Source organism: Polyodon spathula, chromosome 7 (assembly GCF_017654505.1).
Source record: "Polyodon spathula isolate WHYD16114869_AA chromosome 7, ASM1765450v1, whole genome shotgun sequence".
NCBI lineage: Eukaryota > Metazoa > Chordata > Actinopteri > Acipenseriformes > Polyodontidae > Polyodon > Polyodon spathula.
In genome coordinates, this window is record NC_054540.1 from 1798506 (window position 1) to 1821175 (window position 22670).

Genomic DNA, 22670 nt, shown 5'->3' on the forward strand with positions numbered 1-22670 from the left:
TATTTCTTGGAGAAAGCGTTAACAGTGGGATAGGGCAAGCATTTACATTAAAATGGAAGTTAAAGCTGGATTGTTTTCTTCACATGTTTATTGGGTTGTAACAACACGCACACATTTTTTGTAAACTGACAATGCCTACTATATCTTAAATCAATTTCACAAAAGCCCCAGCAGACTAATGATGATATCTCACCTGCAACTTTCCTCCAAAGCAGACCTGTATGATTTCAGGTAGGATTTTGTGTGTTCTTAAAAGCCAACAGATGGTACGATGTGAAAAAACCCTTTAGAAACCCATTGTGGACGGTTCAATTTCAATCTTGCTCTTTGATAGGATTCAATCCATGTATGGGGTAGGTGAGAGCCTACAAACAGAATAGGCAGAATGCTTCCTGTTAAAAGCAAAATATTTTATAGATAACTTCAATAGCCTCTGACAAAAATGGTGCTAAATCTACAATACACACACACACACACACACACACACACACACACTCATCCATTGAATTGATTTACTATAGTAGGCCAGCCATGTTTTTTTAGAATATTGCGCTGTGCTCTTTTGCTTTACTATGTTACATAGTTACGGTGTTTATTTCTAAATTGAATTCAGAAAGGAAGATAAGCTAATCTTAGCATTCAGCAAATCCTTGTAATAAAACGGCAACACTTCTGTCAAAATAACTAAACCAACATTCAGAGGCCCATGGTTTCATTTTCTCTTATCTGCTGTCTGTTTTCAGCTCTGGTATTTCTTCTCAACTGCACATTTCTGTCCAAAAAGTTACCTTGGATCCTCTGCAAATGATTTTGAATTTCCATGAACATGTGTTGGTGTTATTTAATTTAAATTAGTGTTACTCAGCTGGTTAGTTGTTGACATGCTTTTTCCTAAACCTGGCCATTTATTTTAGTTTTCTCACACACATAAGATGAAAAAATGTTGTTAACACAAAACACATTGGCTGGTTTAAACATGCTTTCCAAAATCAACACAACAGCCAGACAAACTCGAAAGATTTGGAAATCAATGTGTCACTTTAATTTTTCAGTTTGCATGCGAGTGTGTCGGTAAAGTCTTAGAGGTACTTTGGCAGCAAAAAGAAATATGGCTATGTAGCAGGGCGGTAGGAAAGCCCTGCTGTTTAATTGTATTGTTTGTTTATTTTTAGAACTGCGTCTCCCCCTCAGCCCCTGTGTTATTTTGTATTTGTTTATTGTATTGTGTTTTATTTTGTTTATAGATGACGGTGAACCGCCGCGTGTTTGTGTTTGTTTTATTTATTGTATGACGGCGTAGCTGTGTTTAGTTTTGTTATTGTTTTGCAGCGTGGATGGGAAGCCCCATCCTCATTATAAAACCCGTGCAGAAGGTGGCCTGCAATGGTCACCTTTATAAATACCTGCAGCTCTCTGCACTCTGGGTGGGTGTACAGAGGAGGAAAAAGCGAGATCGAAGATATTTAAAGAACTAAGGATCAGTGAAGGCGATCGCTCAGCCTGACCTTAGCGTTTTGAGTTTGTTATTATTTTTGTTTAAATATTTTATTTAGTTTTGTGTTGTTATTTAATAAAACGCTGCATGCTGCATCTCTTTTTCAAACTGCAGATACCTTGGTTGTTGTGCTTTCCTCTTCTGGTCTGAGTCACCGCCAAGCCATTTCCTGCCATAGGCTACTTTAAGCTTTAAAAAGTAGGGCAATCAGTGACCTGATAACTGCACTTATTTACCACAGTAGGCGTCCATGTTCCATGTGTGTACCAGTTACACACAAGGTGATGGCAACCTTCAGTACCTTATAAATGGTTTATTTCTCCTTGACTGGCACATAGTGATATTAAAGTCCATGCTATTACATACAAAAATAAAATGCTCTAAAAAATAAGTGACAGGTTTTTTTCATTGACCAAAAACAAAGGGCTTAAATTGTTGTTTTGCTCCTTTTGAATTGTTGTTTCATACTGCAATTGTCTAATCAAGGCCTATTACATCCTTTATGCAATCTGTTTCTATAAATAGAACGGTACAGACTGAGTTTATCCTTGCAACTCTAAGAAAGAATTTGTAGTTGCAACTGCTATAAATACAAACTGTGTCAACTTAGTCAAAGATAACGATATCAAGATGAGGAATAAAAGGAGGTGGGAGGAAGATATTCATCTAAACCTCAAATAACACAAAGGTAAACCAAGAGATTCATGATTATATTTGCAAGATAACTGTTGTAATGCAGAAAATACAAATATTCACTGTGAACAAATGTTGTTGTTTGACTTTTTCAGTAACTTTGCCTCTGCTCGATCATCTCATTATACGGTAACTGGCATCAGTTTATAATCATATATTTAGGAACCTGTATTGCAGTTGCCTATCCCGGTGCAGCAATGCAATATTATTGGGAATGTGACATTGTCCCTTGCCCACAGGCATGAAAATCCTGTTGCAAGAACTGCCAGCCTATCGTTGGTGTTCATTTTTTTGTTGTCCCTATTTTCATCAGCTAAAAGTATTGTGTCTGACAATACTGTAAAAACAGAATGTAGGGTTGGTTTGTTTGCTAAGCAAGAGACAATGGCCAAAAATCGTATCATTGTTTGATGACCCACATGCCTGACAAAATGACTCATTTCAAGAGCTGAAGACCCTTCGGAGTGGGTCTCAACTGATCACGCCTGCAGCATCTCACCAAAACACCAATGGAACATTTCTAAACTGGTAACTCAGTATGAACTGCTGGGTTACAGCTGAACCATGTCAGCACACACATTTTCAGACCACATATTACTGTGTTGTGCAGTTTGAAAGCTTCATGTTATTCAATTACCTTAAATGGAGAAGAATACATAAGCATACTGACCGGTAAGTAAACCTGCTTGTGAAAGGCAGGGTATGTGTTAACAGCTTTGCAAAATTGTTTGCACCTGTAAGTTAATTCTTAAAAACATGAAAATGCATCCTTCTGACTCATAAAACACAACTTCTTCCATGCCACTACTGCATGCACGAGATTTTACACTTGCCTAAATGGGCATGTGGATATTCATGCCTGTAATTATGAACCACAGTAAAGATACAAGAGCGCCTGAATGCATACAGCATTGTCCTTTTATGATATCTAAAAGACAATTCACTGACCTTAAATCTCGATGATAAGCCTGTTCAGCTCTACATTGTGGTTCTCTTGTGACTCACTCCCACAAAGTAAGAGGACAGTCTTTTACAACAAGAGCAGCAGGCCTGCAAGCAAGAGGGCAGCCAGTTAGAGAGTATTAGAGAAGAAACATAATAAAAAGGTAAGGCTAAAAAGAAATATTGAAATGGTATTTATAGCTGTACTGTAAGGTTGAAGTCCTATCGCTGAACCAGCAAGATGGGCAGTTATTTTCTTGTCATACAACCCACAGGAATGTAACCTTTTTTACTCAATTGGTTTCCTTATCTGTTTCTCTCTGTTGTGCAGACACTGAACATCACGTCATCTTTAAAATAAGCTTAACCCTACTGTACAGTATATTGCTTTCATACTTTTTTTTTTTTTTTTGGTGACATTAACGCATAGCTTTAAAACACTCATAAGATACAGTGCCTATAGTAAGTATTGACCCCACCTTGGACATTTTCAGTTTGTTGTGTTACAACCTGATGCATTTAAATAGGAATTTTTTCCCTTTGATTTACACAACCTATTCAACACTTTGAAGAGGCAACAACATTTTTTTTTTTATTGTGAAACAACAGATAATTAAAAATAAAAAAAACTGAAATATCTTGGTTAGATAAGTATTCCCCCCCTCCCCGAGTCAATACTTGGTAGAACCACCTTTGGCAGCAATTACAGCTGTGAGTCTTTTGGGGTAAGTCTCTACTAGGTTTGCACATCTGGATCGTGCAGTATTCATTCATTCTTCTTGGCAAAATTGTTTAAGCTCTGTCAGGTTGGATGTGGATCGTTGGTGGACAGCAATCTTCAAGTCTTGCCACAGATTCTCAATCGGATTCAAGCCTGGGCTTTGACTGGGCCACTCTAGGACATTCACTTTCTTGTTTTTAAGCCACTTCAGCGTCGCTTTGGCTGTGTGCTTGGGGTCATTGTCCTGCTGAAAGGTGAATCTCCATCAGTCTTTTGCAGACTGAAGCAGGTTTTCTTCAAGGATTTGTCTGTATTAGCTCCATCCATTTTGCCCTCTACCCTGACAAGCTTCCCAGTCCCTGCGAATGAAAAGCATCCCCATAGCATGATGCTGCTACCACAGTAGGGATGGTGTTACCTGGGTGATGTGCTGTGTTGGGTTTGCGCCAGACATAGAGCTTTGCATTTAGGCCAAATAGTTCAATTTTTGTTTCATCACAGAATCTTTTGCCACATCTTTTCAGTCTACCACTTGCCTTTTTTTCACATTCCAAGCAGGATTTTACATGTGCTTTTTTTAGAAATGGCTTCCTTCTTGTCACTCTTCCATACAGGCCAGATTTATGGAGTACCTCAGCTATTGTTGACACATGGACAGTTTCTCCCATCTCAGCCATGCAATGCTGTAGGTCTCTTTCAGAGTTGTCATTGGTGTCTTGGTGGCTTCTCTGACCAATGCCCTTCTTACCCAGCTGCTCAGTTTGGGAGGACAGCCTGCTCTAAGCAGATTCTGAGTGGTGCCATATACCTTCCACTTCTTAATGATCGACTTGACTGAGCTCCAAAGGATAGTCAATGCTTTTGAAATCTTTTTATACCCCTCCCCTGATCTGTGTCTTTCCACTTTATCCCAGAGTTGTAGTATCTTTGCTTTGAATGCACTACCTAACTGTGGGACCTTACAGCAACAAGTGTATTTAATCTGGAATCATGTGAACCACTTTTATTGCACACAGATTGTCTCCATTTAGCTTATTGTGTGAATTCTGAAGGCAGTTGGTTGCACCTGAGCTTATTTAGGAGTGTCACAGCAAAGGGGGTGAATGCTTACCTAATGAAGACTTTTCAGGTTTTTATTTTGAATTTTGAATATTTGTTTTTTCACACCCCCATTTTATCACACATTGAAAGTTTTGAGTAGGTTGTGTAAATCAAAGGAAAAAAATCCCATCTAAATGCATCAAGATTTCAGATTGTAACACAAAAAACTGTGAAAACGTGGGGTGAATACAACTACAGGCATTGCATATAGAAGTACAAAACTCAGACTACAACTGTTTCATGTTCTAAATATTATATTTTTGTTTTTGCTTTGTAGTGTGTTAGATAATGAAAATGTATCTCAAACTACACAATACTGCACATCATATATTTAATGACTTATATTTTATCTTTTTTAATCCTTACACCAACTATTAAATTAAATGTCAAATAGAAGAGATTGCAGGTTGCTTTTAATTTTTATTAACATAAAATAAACCCTCCAAACTAGAGTCATAAACAATTAATAAACTAGAATACACCATTTATATCCTTAACACTTTACATCTGTGAAACTTTTTTTTTTTTGTAGCAATTGGCAGTCCAGGTTCCCTCCTCTTCTTCATCCTTTACACCCTCATCAGTACTGTAAAAAAGGGCCATGTCTGGAGTACATAACATTAACCCACAGCTGCAACTTCCTCCGCCCACACAATGGAGCCACAAGACAGTTTCATTTAATTTCAGTTAACTTTTTCACCTAAATCTTTCTTTTTTGACTATCAACATGCAGCGCTGTAATTCTTCTTAAGAAGACCTCTTTCCTCTGTCATGCTCGACGAACTGAAAATGTTCCCCTGTGTGATGGGAAATACATACTGATGATTCAGGTGAAACACTCTGGGGTGATAGACCGCACTTATTAACCAACATGCTGAGCACACACTCTCCAAGTAAGCATATACGCAAGGGAAATGCATTAAAACACAACATCAGAATTTTCCAAACTTTTTTTTTTCAGAAACTACATCTTTCAGTTTGACGGGCAAAGCCATTAGCAGTTTTAAAAAACAGACAACCTATGGCACTTGAACCATACAGTATGTGGCTTATTGTGCGCAACAATGTGTCTCTTTTAAAAATGTTGTAGAAGTGTTTAAACATATTATATGTTTAATGAGCACTAAAATAATGAAGCTGTGTGTTGTCACATCAATATGGTTCTTTTAGCTATGAAAGATAAAGAATTGTACTTCAACAATTTTCACTGTCTGCGATTCATGCTCTTTTCACCTACTGTACCTCACCTTACTCCAGAGATAAAGAGGTCACTAAATATCCCTAAGTGTTAACACTATGTAACAAAATTTTTGTTCCTGGGTAATAAGTGTTATAAATACAGTATAATCGTAAATCTCGAAAAACTACTCACTTCTAAATCTTTTGTAGTCATTTTTGTATTACTTTAGTATAAATACATGTTAATTTGGATTCATATGTTGTTTTTTTCTGACTTTATGTGAACGAAAAGACTCACATTTGCCTGTTTTCCCGTTGGAAATAGTGATATTTTGAAATATCACTGTCCTGGTCACAAAAGCAAAGTTTGTGGGGAATAATAGCCATTTTCTATAAGCAATTAGGAAATAACACTTACTACCCAGGAACAAAAAAAAAATATATATATTTGCTACACGGTGTAATTCAAATGGTAAGCAGAGATTTAATATATTGACAAAAGGGACTGAAACAATATATGAAAAGCAAATTACATAGGCATTTCAGACTTATAATGTAGCATCCAACTTCCCTTTTGGATTTGCTTAATTATATTTTCAACACTAAAGTTGATATTTTTGGTTTGGTATAACCGGTATTATGAATTGCTTTATTCGACACAGCTGGATTATTAGAATACAGTAAGTGCAGAGCGTCATGTCAGTAATCAAAGATGAAGGAAACTGCTTCACTGATAATGAAGAGAGGCCACTGAAAGAAAGTGTCAGGTTTCAATTTCTTACCCACAACCTGCAACATGATTCTAATTGGGTCAAACTGGTTGTTAATTTGAAAGGAAAGAAGACATCGCTGCACAACCACAGTGTTTCAGAATCGTTGCTGCCCTACTTTTGCACATTAGTGCAAGAAGGGTCAAAAGTATCTTCAATGTTATCTTCTGGTTTTTAGCAATACTGCAACCTTGGGAAACCTGCCAATCCTTGGCACGACTTTGCTAAACACCTATGGTGGAAAAGTGTGTTCTCATGACTGAATTCTAAAAGGAGGTTGAAACAGTTTCAACTTGGCTTAATTCTTTTCACTTAAAAAAAAAAGAAAAACAGTTGATACAGGACTGCAGGACTGAAATCTCAGTTTGTTTTTTGATCTATTAAAGTTAAGAGGATCAATTAGCATAATTCCTTCCATTATTACATGCATTGTCAATGTGTAATGTCCACTTAGACTCTCACACAAAATTACAAAGACATGATCTTTTGCAAATGTACTGTATGTAACATGAAAAGCTTATATGTAGCTAAATATAAGCAATGTGGTTGGTGGCACTTTTGTTCAATTCACTTCTGTACCAATATCACACTTTCAGTGATAGAGCCAATTGGGCTATCATCCCAAAATAATTATTGGTGATGGCAGCTTGAGACTTGAAAAAGATGTTGATTTATTGTGTTACAAAGTGAAAAAAAAAGAAAGCTTCCAGCCTTGAACTGGTTACTGCAACTGTTCGGATGACAGGGTGACAGCAGCAATCCATCTAACCAGCGATGAACAGTTATCTTTATACTGCTGCCATTTTATTGAAGGGATATTTGCTTTTGAATAAATCTTTGGGGTTTCTTGGTAGGTTGAATGCCATTGCTTTGTTTTTCAGGATGCCTTGGCCTCCTACAGTATGGAGTACATGTTGAGTTCAGGCTAGCAACAGCAGTTTAGCGTAGCAACTTCTTTTGGTGTAATGTGAATAATATCGAAAGTATCAAGTGTTTTGCACATTTGCATACTACCACATGTAATATAACAAATAAACCCCCACCACCAACAAGAGCTATTTATATTTGCTTTTTTCACACCTTTGCTTTATTGAGTTTGTAACAAATTATATGGTACTGCTTTACAAAATATTATTCAACAATTAAAGTAATATAAAAAAAAAACCCTATGACATCCCAGCTACTGAAGTTTGTGTGCCTGTAATTGCTGTCATTCACAGCAGCCTAAAAGCACAGTCTTCATATTAACCTTTTAGACACCACAGTAAACAGATCACTACTCCCTCTGCTGTGCCACCATACAACTGCAATGTTAAAATACTTGTTTTATAACAATAATAACAATATGTCAGAAAATTTCTGTTGTGTAATTAACTATGCAGGGCTTTCAAAACAAAGCATTCTCAACTACTACTGTAGTACTAGCACTTAAATTACCTGAACCTTATTTGAAGCTTACAAATAAATTAAACTGGAATTCCCATGTCAAAAAGGCAAGGAATTCAATACTGTATTTTTATTTATTTTTTTAAAGAAATGTTCACGAATGGGCTAAGTATGGCAAAAGTATAACAAAAACAACAGCTCCACATATATCATAACAACATTCATAAGGCAGGGGTTGAACAGTTTTTTGTTTCTGTATCCTGGTTACCATTCATAGCTTTGAAATGTACCTTTATTTTCAGTGGACTGCAAATGACTAACCCCACAGAGCTCTGAGGCTGTACATTTGAGACACACACAAAAGCATGAAGGAAATTCCGTTGGTCAATAAACATTCAATACATGGGATCCCGGCAGGTCATACACGACATGAAAAACAGTCCAAAATGTACTTGTACTTTCCACGTTTTTGTAAAACTCAAGTTGGCCTCCAATTCGGTCAGAAATTACGTCACTAACCCTAGGTCTTAGCAACCATATCTAAAGTCAGAGTCAGTTGCAAATTACAAAATAATAGCTTGCTGTAATTTAACGCCATAAAAAAAAACAAAAAAAAAACAATTTAACTGACAGCACATTATGCAACGTGGAATCATGAAGAAAAGTTATCACTGATTACTGTTTGGGGAGATCGGGTCATTCAAAGTCAGTTTGAAGGATCTTTTTTAAATCAAAAAGTGTTTCAAAATATAAATGAAGTTCTACTTTCTATGGGTGTGAGTAGGAATGTGATCCACTGTTGGGACAAAATCAAGGACCACAATAACAAAACCGGAAACGTTCTCAAAACATTCAGCTATTATGACAGATTAGATGTGATTTTAGGACACCATCCAATATCACAAGACAGTCTTTAGTGGATTTTCTGCAAAAGTATCGATTGTCTTGTTCGGTGATAACAATGTTACAATGTCAATAACGATGATACAGTAATCTGGTTACCTGGTTATTATCTGGCCACCTCCCGCAATAACATGAGTGAGACATGTCCAGCAATTTTTTTTAGCCAACTCGCATTGCGCCTCAACTTAAGTTTTGCAAAATTCAGGCTAATCCGGGAGCACCTGAGTGCACTCGAGTTGGCTTGAGTATGGAAACGAGGTATTAATAACCAATAGAGCCTGCATGAGTAGGAACAAAGCACACATACCTTTGTTTGTTTTTATAATGCAAGTAAGTGAGGCTACATTTCTGAACACTTTGTTGGATTGTTCTGAAAAATTCCCAGCTCCATAATGACAGGCACACAGAAGAGACAGTTACACATTTCTAAAACAACATTCCCCCAGAGAATAATGACTTGCAAATGCACCTTAGTGTGATTCACTGTGTTAAGTAAACACCCTTCTAGATTTCAAACAATTCACGCACAAAACATGCGATACAGGGGGAAATTCACAAGGTAATTTACTCCCAAATGTCATGGGCACCTTTTCTTTTTATTTTGTAGTCGCCTTTTTTTTTTTTTTTTAAATCATTTATTCCCAATTTAGAACAGGCCATTTCTTTTAGGATCAGCTCACCGCTACTAACCCTAACTACTAAAGCTGACTTGGGAAAGCGAAGACGAACACGAACACGAACACACGCTGTCCTCCGAAGTATGTGCCGTCAGTCGACCACTTCTTTTAACACTGCAGACCCACCATGCAGCCACCTCAGAGCTACAGCGTCAGAGGACAACACAGCTCTGGGCAGCTTACAGGCAAGCCCGCAACCGTGTGGCCAGACTACAGGGGTCGCTGGTGCACAGTGAGCCGAGGACACCCTGGCCGACCTAAACCCTAATTTTTTTTTAGTTTATATGTCACAGCATTTGTGTGTTAAAAACAGGTGTTTGTTCATGCGTTGGTATGCATGTCTATGAGATGTACACAAGTAGTCCAGATTTAATCTTCCTTGTTGATGTTTTCATTGCACGTTTGTTTTATTTATTTTGGAATGCTTCCATATGACGAAGAAAAATGTAACCCTTCTGTGTAATAAAACGACCAACAAACCCACAGTTTAACATACTTCTCCTTTAGATGTCATGCTGTTAGGCAATACATTTTCCTAATCTGTATATAATCTATATATGAAGCTATGTTTGCATCTAACAGTTCCACTTTTCATTCAAACAGGAACGATAGGTCTGTGAGGGTTTTCTTTCAAGCCATTTCAAAATAAATATGCAAGCGGACCTCTTTAGATCCATGTCTCTGGTGTTACAGTAGCTATTGGTTTTACATACTGTAATACAGCTGAGAAAAGTGAGGTATGGGTAATACTGCTTGCTTTGTTTGCATGTTAAATTGCAGTTTGTACAGTATGTAAACTGCAAGTGCTGGAGATGGCTTTAGCCCCTTCCCCCTCCTTGTAAGACCTCTTTTGAAGAGATGCCTATCAAACATAATATTTATCTATTGCCTGACTCATGCATTTCCCCTTTTTCATGATAGGAATATGCAATATGAGCCTTATTTCCATCCTTGAGACAAGTAAGTAAGTACCACCTACAGTATGTGGAATGATACTCCCCTCTCAATGATTGCAGGACACCACTATCAAGCAGAGGTTCATAAACCCTTTGCTGGTTCTAGTTTTACAGAGCAAACCACACTGACTTCTGAAGCAGCCAAAAGAATGCCCCACAGTACACAATATGGTTAACACTATTTGACACAAAGCCATGGGTATTTCCAAACCAGGCTAAAAAAGGTTGCCATGCTCACCTCATATCGCAATTTTTAAAAACATGGCACCCAAACCTTACACAACCTCACAAAGGTATGTTGCAGCTGCACAGGCATGTCTTTAAACTTCCCCCCATGTTATCAGTTTTGGTTTACAAACAAGAGAAAGCATTAGCTACTTATTACAGCTCCTCTTTTTAAAAGTCCTAGTGCAACAGAAAAATAAGAGATCACCAGAAACCTCTTCTGGGGTTGCTTTGTACACCTGGGATGTACATCACATTCCTTAGAACGTTCTAATATTTTAATCACATTGCAAATTAAGCCTTAATTTCCCTGAAAAGCATTTACAGGTGCTTCCTAAGAACTGTTTTAATCCGTACGAATAAATTAATATAGCCTTCCCCTCAATCCTGTCTGTGACCATTTATCTCATTACACTGTGAGACATCAACCTTTATTCCTAAGCATGGCTTCCCCATGGGCCGAGGGCAGCAGCCAGCTTCTTAAATATCTTATTATGGTTTTGAATAGAGTAGATGTGCATATGAATTCAAGACTAGCTAGTGAATTAGCCCACTGGGCCACCTAACTCTACTGTTGATCAGAGCAAATCAAATCAGGAGTTAGATGATCTGAAATACCCCGTCTCAGCACATATTTTATTATATGACCAAGCTGCAGATAGGATGCTTTTTTATTTGAGGAATTAACGAGACTCATGATTACAAACCTTTGTGACCTAATCACTCAAAAAAAAAATAAAAAAAATAAAATAAAGTGAATTGACTTAAAAGGGTTCAACTACGGTAACCCTAGACAAAATGTTAAACACAGCAGATACCAGAACCAGAGGACACAGGTAACAATTAAGTGGAGACAGACTTAGAAGAGAGGGTGGGAGACACTTTCCTACACAGAGTGGTGAGTGTATAGAATGCTTTACCAAGCCACGTTGTCAACGCTGAATCAATGGCCCTTGGAAAGGTTTGGGGATCAGCTACTTGGAACTAGACGAGCAATCACGGAGAAAATGGCTTGTCATTTTTCTTATGTTCTTACAGTATGTCTGGCCCTGATAAGGAAGCTGTTAGTGTGAAAATACTGCAGCTACTCTATACAGGTTGATGGGTACACCCTGGCCTGGAGGTGAGGTTGCTAACACCCTGTAAATCCCCATTTAGACTGCAGGGACTTCACCTGTGCTCAGTTTGGAACACACTCCACAAGTTTCCAGCACACTTTTCTGTCACAGCTCACACAATGTGTCAGGCAGTGGAGCTGTAGGTTTCAGGTGCATTGGGCTTGTCACATAAACACTGTGAAGAAGATGATGTCGCAGGGCAGGAACACATGTGCAAGTAAAAATTGTTCATTTTCTCCCAAGCTATTCTAAAAGGGATCAAGCATTACTCTCTAAGTACCGGTAAATCTGATTATAGAAAATTAAAAACAATAATATGTTAACAACTTCATTAAATTCAATAATGAATAATGTTCCAAATCTATAATTTGAATTCTAGATTGTACATTATGTGGCTTCCCTCATCTATGTGTTACAGCTAATGACAAAATCTACAGTTTTTGTACATAAACGATAAATTGATACCTAAACAAAATCACTGCAGTGTGACTGAAAAAAGAGTGATTTTCTTGTTATGTTATATACTGTAAAATATATGGTCTTTGTCATGATAATGTGGATAAATAATTGTACAAACATGTAAAGAAATATAACTGTTCAGAAAGACTTTGAAAGTTTTATCTGTCTAATGTTCTAATCCAGAGATCTTTATGAGAGCATGTTTTTTTTTTTTTTTTTCTATTATGAAATTTAAACATAATCAGTGTTCATATACAGGACAAAAAAAACAGACATGTGACACACCATGTGAAGTGGACCAAAGATGATGACTCAAAATGTATGATTGAGTGGAGTCCATGTCCGTTTTCATGTACCTGATTTATCCCAGAACATTGTCTAGCTGGCTCTTAAAGGATCAAATAAAAAAGACTCAGCAGTAACATGATTCTAGATGATTAAAGATTATGCTTCACCAGTGACTTAAAATAACAGTATTACCCAAATATACATATTTGGCATTTAAGATTTTACCCCATATAAAGCACATATTTAGTCTACAAGCACCTCATTCACAAAGAACACATTTATTTCTATGCAGTCATTTTATACAGTAGAAAGGGGCCATACAATTTATGACCTTTAAATTGGGAGATTGACAGTAAACATCACATTTTCACAACAGAGTGGACAGTTTGTGGTGAGCTGGGTTGCCAACTGTCAGAAAAACTCACATATAGCTTTTAAACAGGTTATAACCAAGGATTCTTAACAAAAAAAAAGGTCTTGTCATTTTTCTTTATAAAGTTTACAAATTTAAATTACAGAAACTTTGTAAAATGTTCTGAACCTGCATAATCTAGAGAATGTGCAAAAATCCACTAGCAGGGTGTAACCTTTGAGCAGAAACAGGATATCTAGTCAACTTGAACTTATATTGACAATGGCTGTCTGTGTGGCTGCCTATCACACTCTATATGGGTATTGGAAACTTGGTTGTTCTTTCTGATAGGAGACTCCCCATACCAATTACATCATTATCCAAAGTCCTGCAAATAGCATTGTTTGCCTCAGTTTCATGTCGTTTTTGATCTTTGTTCCTCCTCCTCAATGTCGCAGCGTGCCTTGTCCTGGGGAAAGGTGGCCCAGGACCACTTGCTCTGCCTGCTGGCAGCCTATCAGTGTCAGAGGCCAGTATTAGGGCAGCTCTGAGCCCCAATTGACAAGGCCCCAAGCCAAATAATGTCATTATTAAACGTGTTATATAAATAAATCACAATCAAACTCATAAGTGGATGTCTCCTTTCTGAAATAGGTGTTTTTACTGTATCATAGACTTTTTAATTAGCATTTTTGAATAATCAGACAAATTGTTGATTTTAACAAAAATAAATCTAATTTTAGCAATACTGGAACAGAATACTCCAGTACACCACTCCCTGTGTGTGTATATATAATGTACTTTGTATTTTTTAAAACCTCCAGCTATCACACTATTATGTGGATTCATAATTCCTGTGTAAATGTTTTCTGCTCAAAACTTTTTCTAAATCTAAAACAATTATTACAAGTAGTTACAAAAAAACGACCAGGGTTAATAATCACAATGTACGCTGAAAATACAACAATACTGCCACCCAGTGGCTAATCCAGATAATACACAGCTCTAAAAAAAAAAAAAAAACAAGTTAGCTGAGATACTGCATAAATTCTGTACTGTATATTCATCCAACCTTGAAAATGGCAAACCTTTTATCAACTAACTTTGCTGGACATAAAATAGTCATCAATTGATCTCAGAATATAATGGTCATCTACACCTTGTCAGAGTTTCTCTAGTGAAGCCCTGTTTGTGCTTAAGGAAGCAATGTCCTTGTTAAATAAGTTACCTCATTTTTGACAAAATGGAAAACACGTTGTCCTCAGCTGAGTTGTACGATTTACTTTATTTTATTTATTATTTACTTTGCTGCTCTTTCTTATGCACAAGGTATTTGTAATTATTTGCAATGTGCATTACATTTAAAAGGGCACAAATCAAAGATTGATATATATATATATATATATATATATATATATATATATATATATATATATATATATATAATACACACACACACACATGTGTAAACACACATGTGTAATTATATGTAAACACACACACAACCACATACTTCACTTAAATAATTACATACACAAATAAACCAACAAGTCCTTTATCCAACGGTTTACTTTTTCTGTGCTTTCACCACACTAGCCTTCACTATACAGTACCGATGCATGCTTTATCATGGTTTTCACATTGCTTTACCTTAACTACCTGTGTTTACCATGCTCATCAGCTTTCATGCAAGTCAGTTTACCTTTACCATACGATTTTTTAAATAAGGGTATGTAAACATTTACAAAGCCTCAGCTACGGGCATGCAACAAGCCATTAGGTAGTGTAGTGCTGACCCGTATGTCATCTATTGGCAATAGAAAAAACCCTGCAACAACCTGGCAATGATAGCACTAGCTGGGAATTCAAATGGCTCTTGGGTTAATGTGTAATACAAATATAAATCTCTGCTTTGCTAAACAATGCTCTCAATTTAATAAGAACCTGCACACAATGTAATGAAGGTCGTTCTCTACTAGACTTGTTACTGATTATCTTTTTCAGTTTGTACTGTCAACCTACATAAAAGGACATAAATCACAAAAGAACGCGTACTTTATGTGCCTTTTTATTTTTGTATGTGTTTTTATTTTCTATTTGTTTTTTGTCCTATTTTGTTTTTATTTTCTAATGTTTTGTGTATAACTTGTTCGTTACATTTTTCAAAAATGTCAAACTAGACTTTTTCAACGCACACGTTTATAAGGCAATTGTCATTTGTAAAATAAATAATTAAATAAATGTAGAACAAAACTACTTACCTCAGTCTTTATTGAACCAAGTTGTATCTGCACCAATGTTTTTTGCAGTTTCGTTTGAATCAGTTCTTGTAAAACGCTTCAGGTTTTGACAGTTGGAAAATCGAACACCCAGCCTGAAGTTCCTGAGCAGCGCCGCTAACGCGAGCCGGGCCTCCATTTAAAGACAGTCCAAGCAGTGGTCATCACACGTGCAAGCCAAAATGAGGAAACATTGCTTAAAAAAACCAAGGCACTGGAAAAAACCAAGCAAGGGTATATTATTATTATTATTATTATTATTATTATTATTTGCATTTGCAGTATTGCAAATGAACTATGACGAAAAAAATAATGACACGATTTAGCGGTGGTTGTTAGGCAGAACAAATATACTTAAAAGTCTTTTTATAAGGTACATATCACGTGACGTATTCTTATATTCTATGCTCAACGGTTATTCTGCCATGTGCAGCAACACCTGATCACCACAGCCATACACACAAACCTGACAGGAAGCAGTTTTTTAAGTGTCTGGGTGTATGTTTTTGGCTTTCTGCTACATTACAGCAAATATGCAGTAGGTGCCAGTTTTGGTTAGGTCAAAATTAAACTTAAATTTGTATATAATGCCCAATATGCCAGGTAATATGAGGGGCTGTAGTCATCCACTATTAATTTTGTGTGTGTGTGTGTGAATATGCGTTTTGATGTGTTCCTTCTGATAATACATCTTTTTTAATGTAATAGTAGGAGACCCTCTATTACAAGTATGAGATACATGCATTGGAAATGTACCACAGTATACACCATGGTAAATTCGTAAGTGTGTAGTAAAGCAACGGCAAGTGTGGTAAACTATGATAAAGCACATTCGGTAGCAGTGTATTTGAACTTCTAACAGGCAGATACATTTTAAAATCTGAACGGATTCAGGATTGGGAAAGGGAGGTTATTTTTAGTCATGGGACGAATTTTAGTGCTAGAGTTGCCTTATTATTTGCGAAGGGGTTTAAGTATGACTCTATCAATGTAAATGAGATCATTAAAGGGTGCTTGGTGAAAGTGCAAGTATCTGTAGAGGGTAGAAATTTAGTATTTGTTAATATTTATGCACCAAGTGATGGGGGAGAGAGGGTGCTGTTTTTTCAGACTCTCAACGGAGTTATTGCCCAGAGTCAGGCTGAAGAGGTGGTTTTAATAGCTGGTGATTTTCACTGTACAGTTGATGACAGGCTAAATAGAAATGGCCCAGAGCCTCACCCCAGGTCAGTTAAGGAGCTGGTTACTGTTCTAACAGCACAGGATATGGAGGCTGTGTGGAGAGTAATGAATCCTGATGTTGAGCACTATACCTGGGATAGGGGAGTGATGGGAATATATGTTTAGCTTGACTAGATACATTTTATGTTTTTAAGCATCAATTAAATTGTTATTCTAAATGTACGATTCACCCCACAGGTCTATCTGATCATAGTTTGGCCAGTTTGAATATGATTATCCCTACTGCATGTGTTTATTCATCTTATTGTCATTTTAATACTAAACTTTTAAAAAATAGTCATTTTTAAAAATGTTTTAGATTCTTTTGGGAACGGTGGAGGAGGCAGAAAAAGGCATTTTTAGGCACTGGTGGGACGTGAGCCAAATTCAGACCCGACTGTTTTGTCAACAGTACACTATGAATGCTACAAAGAGCACTAGTATGGCAATGAGAGAGTTGGAGGACGACGAGATTACTGAACTCCATAATGCACTGGAGGCTACATACAGTGACAGACTTTATCAAGACCTGAATCTCAAAGGGAGGAGTTTGGCTGAGTTGTTGGACTCACAGGTACAGGGAGCACTGGTACATTCAGGGTTTTTAAAACTTTCTCAGATGGATGCTCCAACTCAATATTTTTTTTGCATTGGAAAAGAAAGTGGCTCAGAGTAAAACAATACACTGCCTTAGAACAGCAAATGGTCAGTTGCTGTGTGAGCCTGCGGCTATCAGGGAGCATACTGTGGGTTTCTTTTCACAGCTGTATACGGCGGAGGCTGTGGATGGATCTGAGGGAAATGAGCAGTTCCTCCAGGGGCTAACACAGGTTCCAGAAGAAGAGAAAGAGAAGCTGGAGAGTGCATTGACATTGCAAGAACTTTCTAAAGCTCTGGAAGGGCTCAACACGGGCAAAACGCCCGGAATCGATGGAATACCTGTTGAGTTTTATAAGACTTTCTGATCTGAGGTGGGAAGTGACCTTTTGGAAGTGATGGAGGAGTGCATTGTGGAAAATGAACTGCCACTGAGCTGCCGGTTTGCAGTATTGACTCTGCTGCCTAAGAAAGGGGACTTGTGTCTTATTAAGAACTGGAGACCTGTAAGTATTCTTTGCACTGACTATAAAATCTTGTCAAAGGCTTTGACAAATAGACTAAGCGGAGTACTGTGCACTATTGTGCATTCAGACCAAATGTACTGTGTACCTGTCCGAACAATATTTGACAATATATTTTTAGTCTGGACTTAATAGTTGCCTCCAAGCTCTTTGGTTTTAAAGCTGGTTTGCTTTCTCTTAATCAAGAGAAGGCTTTTGACTGGGGAGACCACCGGTATCTTTTTGATGTTATTAGGTCATTCGGCTTTGGTCCCAGGTTTCTGGGAAAAATTAAGTTGCTCTACAGTAACATTTTTAATGTACTTAAAATAAATGGTGTATTATGTTCTCCTTTAAAGTCCAAAGGGGAATTTGCCAGGGTTGTTCCCTATCAGGAATGTTATATTCTCTGTCATTTGAACCCCTGATGGTAAAATTGAGAAAGATATTGAATGGGTTGTCTATCCCTACAGTGACAGTGGAGCCTGTTAAGGTGGTGGCTTATGCTGATGATCTTGCTGTCTTAGTAACAAATAAGAAAGACATTCAGATCATAGTGGAGAGCTTGAGGGTATTTGAAAGAGTGTCCTCAGCTCGGGTAAATTGTGACAAAGGTAATGCCTTTTTAATTGGAGAGTGGGAGGGCAGCAGACCACCAGATTTACCATCAGGGCTTAAATGGAATAGGGAGGTTTTCAGACATCTGGGAGTTTACTTGGGAGAGCAGGGAATGGCTAAAGAGAATTGGGAAGGAGTACTGGATCAGGTGAAAGGCCGATTGGATAAATGGTGGTGGCTTCTAATTAAACTTTCCTATAGAGGAAGAGTTTTAATTATTAATAACCTGGTCACGTCAATGCTGTGGCACAGATTAATGTGTGGGGATCCCTCTCAGTCTCTGCTGTTGGAAATTCAGAGATTATTGCTGAGCGTCTTTTGGGATTGGCTGCATTGGATAAAGCAGGGGGTGCTATACTTGCCTGTAGAAGAAGGAGGACAGGGACTAATGGACATAAGAAGCAGAATAACAGCTTTTAGACTCCAGTCACTCAGAGGCTCCTATACTTTCACTAATCACTACCCTGGAGAACAGTGGCTTTTCCTTTCCTTCGTTTAGCAGGGAGGATGAATTTTGATAGGCATCTGTTCTTATCGGATGTTGGAAAGTTAAAACTCTCTGTTTTACCTGTTTTTTATAGGGGGATACTGAATGCTTGGAAGGTTTTTAGAATTAACAGAGATTTGAAGTCTGTAGGGTTGTATTGGTTGCTTGAAGAGCCTCTAATTTATAACTCAGTGTTAAAATGCAATCTTTCAGAATCAAACAGTTTTGTTTTACCTTTAATTTCCAGTGGAGTAGTGAAGGCCGGTAATTTAATTCATTTTGATAACCGAGCCTGGAAAACTGCAGAATCACTAGCAAGTGAGCTGGATGTGAAGTCAATGTGTGTGATGGAGGGTTTTTTAGTGCAGCATAAAGCTGTTTTGCCTGCAGAAGGGTTGCAGCAGTTGAGTCAGTTTTTCCTAGGAAAAAACCAGCTGGATATAGAATCGGCAGAGTTGGACCTGCAAATTGAACCTGCAATAGAGCAGACCACTGATACTCCAGGGGCAGATCCTAAAGTTTGGAGAAGGATATAAGGTTCAGTTCGGGGGGGGAATACAAAAAAAAGATATGTATCGAACGTGTGTGAAAGTGTTGCATTTTCAAAAGTTGAAAAATTTGCCTGATTCACACTGTCGAGAGAGGCTACAGGTAGAGGACCCCATCACACCTGCATGGAGGAATCTGTATGGATCACCAGTTCCTGAAAGAGTGGTGGATCTGCATTGGAGAATATTGCACACCATTGTGGCCACCAACTCATTTCTCTCCATTATTCAGCCGGGGGGAGAAGATACTTGTCAATTTTGCTTGATTAGAGAAACGGTTTTTCATTGTTATTTGTTTTGTCATTGGTTAAAGCCTTTGTTTGAGTTATTGAATGATTTGTTTAGTGAATTGGGTCTGAGTTTTGCTCAAATTACTTTTATTTTTGGGGTGAAGAACACTAAAGGAAATATAAATCTTTGTCAATTGGCTAATTTTCTACTGGGCCAGGCAAAAATGGCAATTTTGAAAAGTAGGAAAAACAAAATGAATGAAGTTTTACCTGATGCAGTAATGCCTATTTTTAAAGTGTTGGTAACCTCAAGAATTAAAGCTGATTTTACTTTTTATAAATTGGTGCACTGAATTGGTTTATTTGAATGGTTCCACCCTGCTGTTCATATTTTGCCATAGCAAGGATCTCACCATGCAGACTAATCATCTAATGCAGCACCATTGTATCAAATCACTGGGGTTATGCTACTGTGTAAGGACCACTGTGCAATATTTGATGTTTGATTGCTGGTACTGTAGTGGTCTGCTAATGATTCTGCCTGTCAGGACATCCCCTGGGTTTATAGTGGTACCCCATCATAAAACAAGGCTTTTACTTCACAATTGTGGAACAATAGGAACCAGTCTTATATAGTGCCACCTATGCAGCCCTGTATCTGCCAATGCACCTATCCAAGCAAACACACATAAAGGCATTGCAGTCTCTCTCACTCTGGCGCCAACAGGGTGCTCCCAATTGTTAACCTTTGACACATTATCCTCTACACTGTCTATAGTACTAAACACACTAGTGTCACTGTTATACTGGAAACAGCAATGTCTCTGATTGCTAACAAGCAGCATGTGTCATTAAATAGTAATGACCACTGTCCTGTGTATAACGTGGGACAACAGTCTAGCACCTAGCCGCTTCCTAGGGTTCACTACCAGACGCCCTGCACTGCATGATAGAGCCAAGCTCTTACTGCTATGATACACATAAAAACACTTGAACTGCTGGTTGAACTGCTGAGCGCCTCTTTCAGGGATGATATATACTGTTGAGAGAGTTTTAACCTCATTATGCCAAATTGACGGTCAGTATTTAGCCTCATTAAAAAGTCCTGATATTATTGTAAAAGCAGTTTTCAGTGCATTTCATTAGCATAGGCTGAGTATTCACAGATGCTTTAACATTCTGCCCTTCTGTAATCGAAGCCTCGAGGTACTTCAAATATTAGATAACAGTTAGCTTATATGGAAGTGGGTTTTAGTCATTGCTATTCAAACTGTCAAATGATTTCATCTTCCAGCACAATCTGTTTGTATACAGTACACATATTTATAGGCAGATAGAGCCTGTGTGAAAGGTTATATTGTCATGTGATTTGAATGGACAATATGACCTGTTCATCCTGTGGATTCTTGAGACAAGCTCAAACTCAAGTAAAAGCACATTATAGTGGAAAACAATAGTGACTCACTGTGGGAGCACTCAAACCCAGAAGCGCTCAGGATGACTACAAGCCCCCAGGATAATGGGAATAAGAAAAAGCAATTCAAATGACAAATGAAGCTACATACTCCCCTTATAAAAGTTTGCCATTGTATTTTTGCAGTTTTCCCAGGGTTTTCCCATGACTATACTATGCATTAGCCATAGTTTACCCTGGTGTTGCATGTTTAAGGGTTGGGTATGGGAATGTGTTCCTAAGGGTTGGGTATTGGCATGTGTTCCTAAGGGTTGGGTATGGGAATCTGTTTGTAAGGGTTGGGTATGAGAATGTGTTCTCCAGAATGTCCCAGGGATTTCTACCTTGTAACCAGGAGGTACCCGGTTCAAATCGCAGCTCAGCCACTGACTCATGTGACCCTGAGCAAACACTTAACCTCCTTGTGCTCCGTCTTTCAGGTGAGACTACGTTGTAAGTGACTCTGCAACTGATGCATAGTTCACACACCCTAGTCTCGTATCTTGTAAATTGCTTTGTGATGGTGGTCCACTATGAAAGGCGCTATATAAAAATGAAGGCAATTATTATTACAAAATAAAGGTTATTATTCTTTTAAAACATCAGTAAATGGTCATGGAGTCATGAATGTGTAAGCACCTGCCAACTGAACTGCTACCATCAGCCATCTCTCTGCTCTGTCAGAAATGCTGTCTAGTCCATTAAGACCAAACCTGCCTTGACATTTTTAATGATTACAAAACACATGCACATTAATTTGCATTACAAAATAATCACTTGTTGGAGGGGCAATACAGCCTCACAATAGTGAGCGCTCCAGTATATGGATTTTTGGCCAGAAAATAAATTGGAGGTTGAGTGACCATGTCATAAAGAAAGCTACCCCACTTGAAAACAAACTTAATACAAATAAAATACGTACAGTACACCTACCCGTTTAGGAAATAGTATTGTACTGCCATGTTACAAAACACTAGCCAGACTACTTGCATGTCATAGTTTATCTGCAGTGTACATCTAGAAAAAACAACAATGTCTTGCTTCTCCCACAAGCTCCCCTCCTCCTGAAAGGAAAACTTGGCTTCATTCTTGCAATACGTTGCTTATTAAATAGGGTTATACAGGAACTCACCTACCTGTGCTCAGTGTGGGGTTCTTGCTGTCTATATGGAAATCCACAGCTGTAGGTCCATTGCTCTAAGTTTGCTGGCATCAAAACAAATGCCTGGCTTTGTGTCTTCTTTGCAGTGTGTGACAGTTAGTTGCACTACACTTCCGTTGTGACAGCATGGTCAACGACGTTAACGCAATTAAGGCAATAAATTCAGAAGTGATTGAGAAAACAGGAAGCGTCTCTGCAAGCTCAAGCCTAACCACAGAGTGCTGGTGTTAATGACATCAAGGCTTTCTAGCTGCATGCATTTGGTCTAACTGATAAAAAGTGATGCTGTTTATAGAAATATGTATTA

The 22670-nt window shown here is 37.9% G+C and overlaps 1 long non-coding RNA gene across 1 annotated transcript; it reads right to left on the reverse strand.

Moving 5' to 3' along the window:
- Positions 1–71: 71 nt before the first annotated feature.
- Positions 72–22449, reverse strand: LOC121317931. Its single transcript, XR_005950550.1, has 4 exons — positions 22338–22449; positions 15527–15758; positions 3137–3238; positions 72–365 (listed from the first exon to the last, which is right to left on the reverse strand). It is a non-coding gene; the product is annotated as an uncharacterized LOC121317931 (long non-coding RNA).
- Positions 22450–22670: the final 221 nt, after the last annotated feature.